This window comes from Heterodontus francisci, chromosome 3, assembly GCF_036365525.1.
Source record: "Heterodontus francisci isolate sHetFra1 chromosome 3, sHetFra1.hap1, whole genome shotgun sequence".
In the NCBI taxonomy this organism is placed as follows: Eukaryota; Metazoa; Chordata; class Chondrichthyes; order Heterodontiformes; family Heterodontidae; genus Heterodontus; species Heterodontus francisci.
Window position 1 is genome coordinate 190,107,679 of NC_090373.1, and position 9,359 is coordinate 190,117,037.

A 9,359-nucleotide genomic window follows, 5' to 3' on the forward strand; every position below is an offset into this window, starting at 1 on the left:
ACGAGGCGGCCAACATCCCCAGCTTATACACCCTACTGAGCCAGCGGCGCTTGAGATGGCTTGGCCATGTGAGCCGCGTGGAAGATGGCAGGATCCCCAAAGACACATTGTACAGCGAGCTCATCACTGGTATCAGACCCACCGGCCGTCCATGTCTCCGCTTTAAAGACGTCTGCAAACACGACATGAAGTCCTGTGACATTGATCACAAGTCGTGGGAGTCAGTTGCCAGCGATCGCCAGAGCTGGCGGGCAGCCATAAAGGCGGGGCTAAAGTGTGGCGAGTCGAAGAGACTTAGCAGTTGGCAGGAAAAAAGTCAGAAGCGTAAGGGGAGAGCCAACTGTGTAACAGCCCCGACAACCAATTTTATCTGCCGCACCTGTGGAAGAGCCTGTCACTCTAGTATTGGCCTTTTATAGCCACTCCAGGCGCTGCTCCACAAACCACTGACCACCTCCAGGCGCTTACCTATTGTCTCCCGAGACAGGGAGGCCAAAGAAGACAAAGCTATTTATCACAACTTATACTTATATTGCACCTTTAATGTAAGAAAACATCCCTTCACAGGAGCATTATAAAACAAACGATGATACTGAGCCACATAAGGAGATATTAGGTTAGATGTCCAAAAGCTTGGTCAAAGAGGTTGGTTTTAAGGAGTGTCTTAAAAGGTGGAAAGCGAGGTGGAGAGGTGAAGGGAGGGTATTCCAAAGCTTGGTAGCTGAAGGCACGACCACCAATGGTGGAGAGATTAAAATCATGGATGCACAAGAGGCCAGAATTAGGAGTGCAGATATCTCGGAGGGTTGTGGGGCTGGAGGAGATTACAGAGATAGGGAGGGGTGAGGACATGGAGGGATATGAAAACAGGGAGAGAATTTTAAAACCAAGACACTGCTTGATCTGGAGCCAATGTAGGTCAGCGAGCTATGGCAGGGGTATGCGACTTGGTGTGAGTTAAGACACGGACAGCAGAGTTTAGGATGACCTCAAATCTATGGAGGACAGAACGTAGGATCGGAGTGTGGTGGAATAGTTGAGTCTAGAGGTAACAAAGGCACGAATGAGGGTTTCAGTAGCAGATGACTTGAGACATCGGGGAAGCCAGGCAATGTAATGGAGGTGGAAATAGGCGGTCTTAGTGATGGCTTGAATACGTGGTCGGAAGGTAATCTTGGCATTCAATGTGACATCAACGTTGTGAACAGACAGGCTTAAGCTCAGACTGTTGCTAGGAAGAGAAAAGGGATGGAGTTAGCAGCTAGGGAATGGAGTTTGGAGCGGGGACGGAGAATATTGGCTTCAGTCTTCCCAATATTTAACTGGAAGAAATTTCTGTTCATCCAGTACTGGATGTCAGATCAGCAGTTTCATAATTTAGCAACAGTGGAGGAGTCAATAGATGTGGTAGTGAGTTGGAGCAGAGTGTTGTCAGCGTACATGTGAAAACTAATGCTGTGCTTTCGGATGATGTCGCCAAGGGACAGCATCTAGATGAGAAATAGGAAATGACCAAGGTTAGATCCTTGGGGACACCAGAGGTAACAGTGCTGGAGCAGGAAAAGAAGCCATTGCAAGTCATTCTCTGGCTACGATTAGATAAATAAGAATGGAACCAGGTGGGGCAATGGAGAGGTGTTGGAGGAGGATGGTGTGGTCAACTATGTCAAAGGCTGCAGACAGGTCAAGAAGGGAAAGTTTACCTCTGAGACTTCAGTTGGACCACTGTGTGCAATATTGGGCTTCATACTATAGGCAACTATGGAGTGACCTCTCCATGGCGCATGCCTGGGCAAATTTATGGAGGTTGAGAGTTGCCCAGTTGTCAAAACCCCCCTCTCGGCCTTTCTGGTGGGGTCCAAAGGAGTGCAGGACACGACGTTTGGCACCAGTATGGCTGCAGGAACTGCCGGAAACATGCCAAAGGTGACACATGACCGCCTACGGGGTTCCGCTCCGGATTTTCTGTTAGGGTTTACTCCCTTAGCCTTGGTCTCTCCCGAGACGCCCACAAGGCAGTGGGGTTGTTGGGGCCCCTACACAGGTGTAGGATGGTGCCGGTGGGAGGAGGGGATGCAAGGGGGAGGGGTAGAGGGAGGGGGTGGGGGGGGGGTGCAGGGGAAGGGGGTGCGGGGTGAAGATGGTGCGAGGGGGGGGGCGGGCTGGGACGGGGTTGTGAGGGGGTGAGCTGAGAGGGTGGAGCAGGGCTGTGCAACAGCCCCAACAAACAAATTTCTCTGCAGCACCTGTGGAAGAGCCTGTCACTCCAGAATTGGCCTTTATAGCCACTCCAGGCGCTGCTTCACAAACCACTGACCACCTCCAGGCGCGTATCCATTGTCTCTCGAGATAAGGAGGCCCAAAAGAAGAACTATAGGAAGGATATTGAGGCTTTAGCACAATGTAGATTTACCAGGATTCTGCCTGATATGAGGAAATCCAGATTCGATGAAAGACTTGAAAGATTGCAACTTTTTTTCTCTGTTCGAACACAGATTACTGTGTAATATAACAGAGGTGCTTAAACTAACCAAAGGTCTAGGCAGGGTTCATAGAAATAATTGACACTTTCCCTTGTTTGGTGCAGGAACAGAATCACAGCAGCCCAACTCTTTACGATCCAGGGAGCTTTCTGGCCTGCTAGGTTCTGCATCACAACTGGCCCACTGACGGAGTCTGCTTGATGGTTCACGCAATAAAAACCTACATGAGTGACAGCTGAGTACCACTCATCCTGTGTGAGCACCCAGCAGGGTGCTTCCTTACAACTTCAGAATTTTAAAAATAAATATTTCTTTGTTTAAAAAAAGCTCCCTCTCCCAAAAGGCAAAGAGAAACTGTTTTCCGACATCTGACTGATGAATACACTAGTCGATACAGTATACATTGTGCATTGGTTCCACCTTTGAAGCAAAGGCTATTATGACACAATCAGACTATGGCCTTAGACTGTGAGGGTGGGTCCTTAATGGGGTTTAATGAGGCAGCAGACAGGACAAAAAGGTTCAGTGAGTACATGAAATCAGTGGTCAATACACAGAAACTTAAAAGACAAACACACACGCACAAATGCCAAGAATGAATAAAAACAAGGGTTTATATAAAGTGTAACACCTCACTAACCAACACAACTGCGGAAACATAACCAGTGAATGGGCATCACAGATAGCTCTGAGGTGGAACATCTGATATGAATGGTTATCAGCAACTTCCTTTCATATTAACCTCTTGTCTTGGTGCATTTCCTACAAGCATCACTGTCCAAACAAATGCAAATGTCAACATGACTGCAGCATTGCCACATACTGCCATGTTAAGTTCATCGATAACACTAGTTGAAAGCAGCTCTGACGCCCACAAAGGCACCGTTAGAGTGCAGATCCTAGAAGCAGTTCCACAACTTGTAAAGGCTGCTGTTACTCTAAATTCAACCCATTTTCTAAAATTGTGAGGTCAAGCCCCAGCATTGAAGCAATTCATCCACATGTTATTTGTTCAAATGTTGCAATTGCAACACAGTTTCCAGCTATGCATGAGGATAAGGTTAAACTTAGCTGTGATGGCCCATGTGGTTGAATAGTCTAACATAATGCTTGCCATGGCTTCACATAAAGAATGGCCAAGTAGGTGGGGTACCGGTGCTCATAGAATCATGCCCCAGAAAGGAGGCAACAGCTTAGATGGGAACAGGAAAAAAAATCAGGAAATAAGAAAGCCTTCAGATATCTCAGTTGAACACTCAAACTCCCTCCTTAAACCTCTTCAGCTTGCCACCTTCCTGTCCATCTTTAAAATCCTCACAACCTGTGTTTTCAGTCATTGTCGTTAAATCTATTCCCACAGCCTATCCACCATAAAACGAAGCACCAGGGGAGATTTCATGACAGTAAAAGTACGAAACAAGGTGCAAGCCATTTGTGAAGCTGCCAGACCTGCTGAGTATTTCCGGGACTTTCTGTTCCCACTTCAGAGTTCCAGCATTCACAATATTTTGCAAGTCATTTATATTAGTTGTAGAATCACAGAATGGTTATAGCACAGAAGGAGGCCATTCACACAGTCAAGTCCGTATCCACACTCTGCAAGAGTAATTTAGCTAGTTCCACTTGCCACCTTTTCCCCGTAGCCCTGCAAATTCTCTCTCTTTAGGTGCTTTATCCAATCCCCTTTTGAAAACCATGATTGAACCTGCCTCCACCACACACTCAGGCAGTGCATGCCGGATCCTAACCACTCGCTGCATAAAAAAGCTTTTCATGTCGCCAGTGGCTCTTTTACCAATCGCCTTAAATCGGTGTCCTCTGGTTCTCGCCCCTGAAATCGGTGTCCTCTGGTTCTCGCCCCTTCTGCCAAAGGGAACAGTTTCCCTCCATCACTGTCAAGATCCCTCATGATTTTGAACACCTCTGTCAAATCTCCTCTCAACCTTCTCTTCTCTGATGAGAACAGTCCCAGCTTCGGCAATCTAACCTCGTAACTGAAATCTCTCATTCCTGGAAATATTCTCGTGAATCTTTTCTACACCCTCTCTAAATCCTTCACATCCTTCCTAAAGTGTGGTGCCCAGAATTGGACATAATACTCCAGTTTAGGTCAAACTAGCGTTTTATAAAGGATCATCATAACTTCCTTGCTTTTGCACTCTATGCTTCTATTTATAAAGCCCAGGACTGCTTATGCCTTTTTAGCCACTTTCTCAATCGGCTTTGCTACCTTCAACGAATTCTGCTGAGAATGGCCTGTAATATGGACAGGTTATAAGTGGACATGTCAAACACCAAACACTCAAGTCTATGTTCTACTGGATGGCTGCACAAACTCCCAACTACCCTTGTTTCATAGAGTCAGAGTAATACAGCACTGAAACAGGCCCTTCGGCCCACCGAGTCCGTGTCGACCATCAACCACCCATTTATACTAATCCTACATTAATCCCATTTTTCCCTCTCACATCCCCACCTTCCCTCAATTCTCCTACCACCTACCTACACTAGGGGCAATGTTTTACAACGGCCAATTTACCTATCAACCCACATGTCTTTGGCATGTGGGAGGAAAACGGAGCACCCCGAGGAAACCCATAGGGAGAACTTGCAAACTCCGCACAGGCAGTACCCAGAACCGAACCCTGTTCGCTGAAGCTGTGAGGCTGCGGTGCTAGCCACTACACTGCCCCTCACAATTCCCTCACAAATCGATCTGCACCCTGCCCAGTGGAATTCTCTCGACAAACCTCTTTGTTGAACACAGCAGCCTTACATAAATGTGAGCTGCTGTGTTTGAAGCTCATCCTATCAGCACTGAGATATTTCAGGAAGGTAGAAAAAGTAAATTTTTTTTTTTAAAGCAGAAGTCAAACCCCCGCCTCCCCACAGTGTCTGGGGAATATATAGTCAGCACACCATATACCGCAGGATGGAAGACGGTCACATACCCAAGGACCTTCCGTATGGTGAGATAGCCGGGGCCAGATGACCAGTGGGGCCCAAAGTTCCGCTTCAAGGATGCCTGCAAGTGTGACATGAAGGCCCTAAATGTTGACTATCGCACCTGGGAGTCACTAGCTGGGGAAAGAGGGAAATGGCGACACATCCTGTGGACTGGTGCGCACTACCACAATGACCAGTTGCTACGGCAGCTTAGCAACAGGTGCCAAAATCAAAAACAACTCACAGCGTCATTTGGCAGCTTCACATGTGACTCTCAATGACTGGCCTTCAGGGCCACCAGCAAAGGTGCACCAAGAGAAGACATTCCCCACCTAAATGGATTGTTTTCTGCATGTCCATCATCTTTTGTAGATGGAAGGATGCCAATCTACCAATCAATATCATATACTTGTGCTGTTTGCATCTTTGCAGGACTGCTATTTGGACACCGTGAGGCTGTGGTTCATGGACATGCGAGTCTTTAATGTATTATGACACAGACAACACAAAGGTACAGCATGCAACTTATACTGGCATCAAATACACAAAGAAAAACTATAGAGATGGGGCTCACTATCCTAAATTGTATGTCTTATGAAAAAGTAAATGAAGCACAGAATTAACAAATGCTTTCTGCAATCATGCAGTTTTGCTTCTTTTAGTTAGCTGACTTTTGTAAGTTGAGGCAAGGGGTCCAGGGAGTATGTAAGCTGAGCACTGTGGGAGTACCTCTATCACACAGATACAGCAGTTCAAGGTGGCTGCTCAGCACCACATTTTCACCACCTAGGGATGGCTAATGAATGCCACAATGCCCACATCCCGAGATTGAATTCCAAAAGCATATACAGGCATGATTACAACTTTTTGAACTGCAAAGTTCTGAACTGAGCTGCAAGAACGCAATGGTGTCAGTGGTGCGCTGAATTCTACTGTTAATGGGGTAGAATTGAAGCACCAACATATTCCACATATTATGAACCCCAATATGTTGCTTCTCTTAAAGTTTCATTTCATCAATGAAACAGGACTAGCCCATTCAGCTTCTCAAGTCTGTTATGCATTCTATTAGATATTGGCGGATCTGTATCTTAACCCAATTTACCACCTTGACTGCATATCCCTTGAGACCCTTGTCTAACAAAAAAAAATCTATGAATTTGCATTTAGAAATTTTCAAATGACCACCAGCATCAATAACCTTTTGGGAGAGTTCCAGATTTCCACTATCCTTTTACATGTAGAAGGCTTCTTGACATCACCCTTGAACGGCCTAGCTCCAATTTAAGATTATCTCCCCTTGTTCTGGATTCAACCACCACCCGCACCCCATTTCCCCCCACCACAACTAGAGGAAATAGATTCTCTATCTACCCTATGTGTCTCATTTATTGGCAAGCATTTTGGTAGAAAACTGCCCTTCAATGGTGCATGAGTTTGTTTTTTTTTCAGGGCACTTGTTTGCACACAGCATCGGTTTTCATTCTGCATGCCAAAGTCAAGTCAGAGCAGTTAGCATCGAAACGTCAGACTGGGTGTTCATGTCTCACAACCTCTCATCAAACACAAGTGCACCTCATGGATGTGTATTCTAGGAGCTCCCAAGTTAGACAGGGATAATTCCCAGCAGCAGGAATGTGGATTGCAGGCTTTCACAGGCTAGTGATTATCCTTTCTGATTGCTGGATTTGAGTGTAGCCCTTTGTAATGCAAACGACAAGAGTCAAGAATTTATAATCGTGTAGCTACTACTGTGCGTGTGCGCGCAGCCATGTAATGCTGTTTATATTATAACTCCATTTGTTAGACGTTAGAAAACCACTTGTTTTTGGCAAAAGCTTGTGTACACTGATGTTCTATATACTGTAATCCAGTCAAGATCTGGTATGGAATTGCCATCTTTACTTCCTAGTCAATGCACCAAGGCTCCTTTAACAGCACCTTCCAAACCCGCGACCTCTACCAACTAGAAGGACAAGGGCAGCACATATATGGGAACACCACCACCTGCAAGTTCCCCTCCAAGTTACACACCATCCTGACTTGGAACTACATCGCCTGTCGCTTCACTGTCGCTGGGTCAAAATCCTGGAACTCCCTTCCCAACAACACTGTGAGCAAACCTACCCCACATGGACTGCAGTGGTTCAAGAATGCAGCTCACCACCACCTTCTCAAGGGCAATTAGGGATGGGCAATAAATGCTGGCCTGGCCAGCGACGCCCACATCCCATGAATGAACAAGAAAAAAGCACCACAGGCACATGCAAGGGGAAGGGGATGAGATTATGCCTTGAGTTGATGAATACTGGTGAAAATTGTTAAAATTTTTAAACAGAGGGAAAATAATGCCATTTGCTCCCTTGACAAGTCAGCCTGTCTTCAGAATCATACAATGCTGAGTTAGAAAGAACAATCTGCATTTCCGTCACGCCTTTCACAACCTCAGGATGTCTCAAAGGCAGAGCAGGCTCGAGGGGCCGTATGGTCCAGCCCTGCTTCTATTTCTTAGGTTATGTTCAAAGCACTTTACAGCCATTGAAATACCTTCTGAAGTACTGCTGTAATGTAGGAAATGCAACAGCCAATATGTGTACAGCAATCTCCCACAACAGCGACAAGATGACAACCAGATATTTTTTTTTAAAGTGATGATGGTTGACAGATAATTATTGGCCAGGACATACAGAGGGGGCCTCAGTTTAATGTCTTATCCAAATGCTGCGCCAGCTGAGATCAGCTAATTTAACACACACTGGCTTGGAGATCAATCTAGGATCTTCCTGATTTGTGCTGCTCAGACTCTTGTTGAATAAACTTAGTGATCCACTGGTAGTGTCAAAAGTATCTTTATTACCCTTTCATTAATAGCACTGTTGATTTGTACCTGACTGACAAAAGAAGACATCCCCTTTATGACAATGTATATTTGAACAGTTGGTAGCCAGTCTAAAACGTAATTTTAATTGTCGTACATTGATGTGCTACTTCCTAACTGATTGCCAGCCATCTATTACCCTATATGCAATTATTTTAATGAAGAATTAAGAGTCTGACAACATTAGCACCACATTGAGCTGAGAAATGGACTGAATATGTGACTGTATATTCCACTTCTTTCCTGGGTCAGACATATCATGGAAGCTGCAGCTGGCTTCCCTACAGTTGAATTCTCTATCACAAGGAGTAGTTAAGGCAACTAGCATAGATGCATTTAATGGGAAGCTAGATAAGCACGAGGGAGAAAGGAATAGAAGATTATGTTGACCAGATTATATCAAGTAGGGTGGCAGGAGGCTTGTGTGGAGCTTAAACACTGGCACAGACTAGCTGGGCAGAATGGCCTGTTTTGGCATGGTAGATGCAATATAATTCTATGTAATTCTCAGCCCCCTCACTGACCATGCAGCGCTAGAAGTGAATCTTCACTGCTATCAATTGCAAGGATATTTGCATCAGCACAGCAGTGATGAAACTATTGCGCTGTTCTTATCTTCAACCACCTTTCCCCAGTCCCCATCAGATCACAGCTACAGAAGACACAAATGTGTGCACAATGAAATTAATCTACAATGTGAAAACCTTTAACCTGAATGTACGCAGAAAGTAGTGCATGCCACATTTATTCCCCATCAGCTTTAGACCCATCTAAACTGCAGGTGCGGGCAGGCTCCTTGCTATCAAAGCCTTGCCAACGCCACTAACTGGGCACCACAGTATGGGCAAACCTGCCTTCCTTCCACTGTGCTGTCCCACTGACAGCACATCACAAAGTCACCGTGTAGGGAGAACAAACTCTCATTTAAGTATTTCAGAACCCCACATTATCAAGGCTTCATAATTCTGAGTGTTCACAGTCTTCTTTCTGTGCTTTTTGTCTACTGCTTAAAGTGCAACCGTGTCATGTAGACTCAAGTTCCCATGTCTACC

The 9,359-nt window shown here is 45.6% G+C and overlaps 1 protein-coding gene across 1 annotated transcript in view; it reads right to left on the reverse strand.

Annotated features, from left to right (window-relative positions):
* Positions 1–9,359, reverse strand: part of sde2 (SDE2 telomere maintenance homolog (S. pombe)) — a 70,145-nt gene that overhangs the window by 8,874 nt on the left and 51,912 nt on the right. The gene's annotated exons all lie outside the window — the stretch shown is intronic.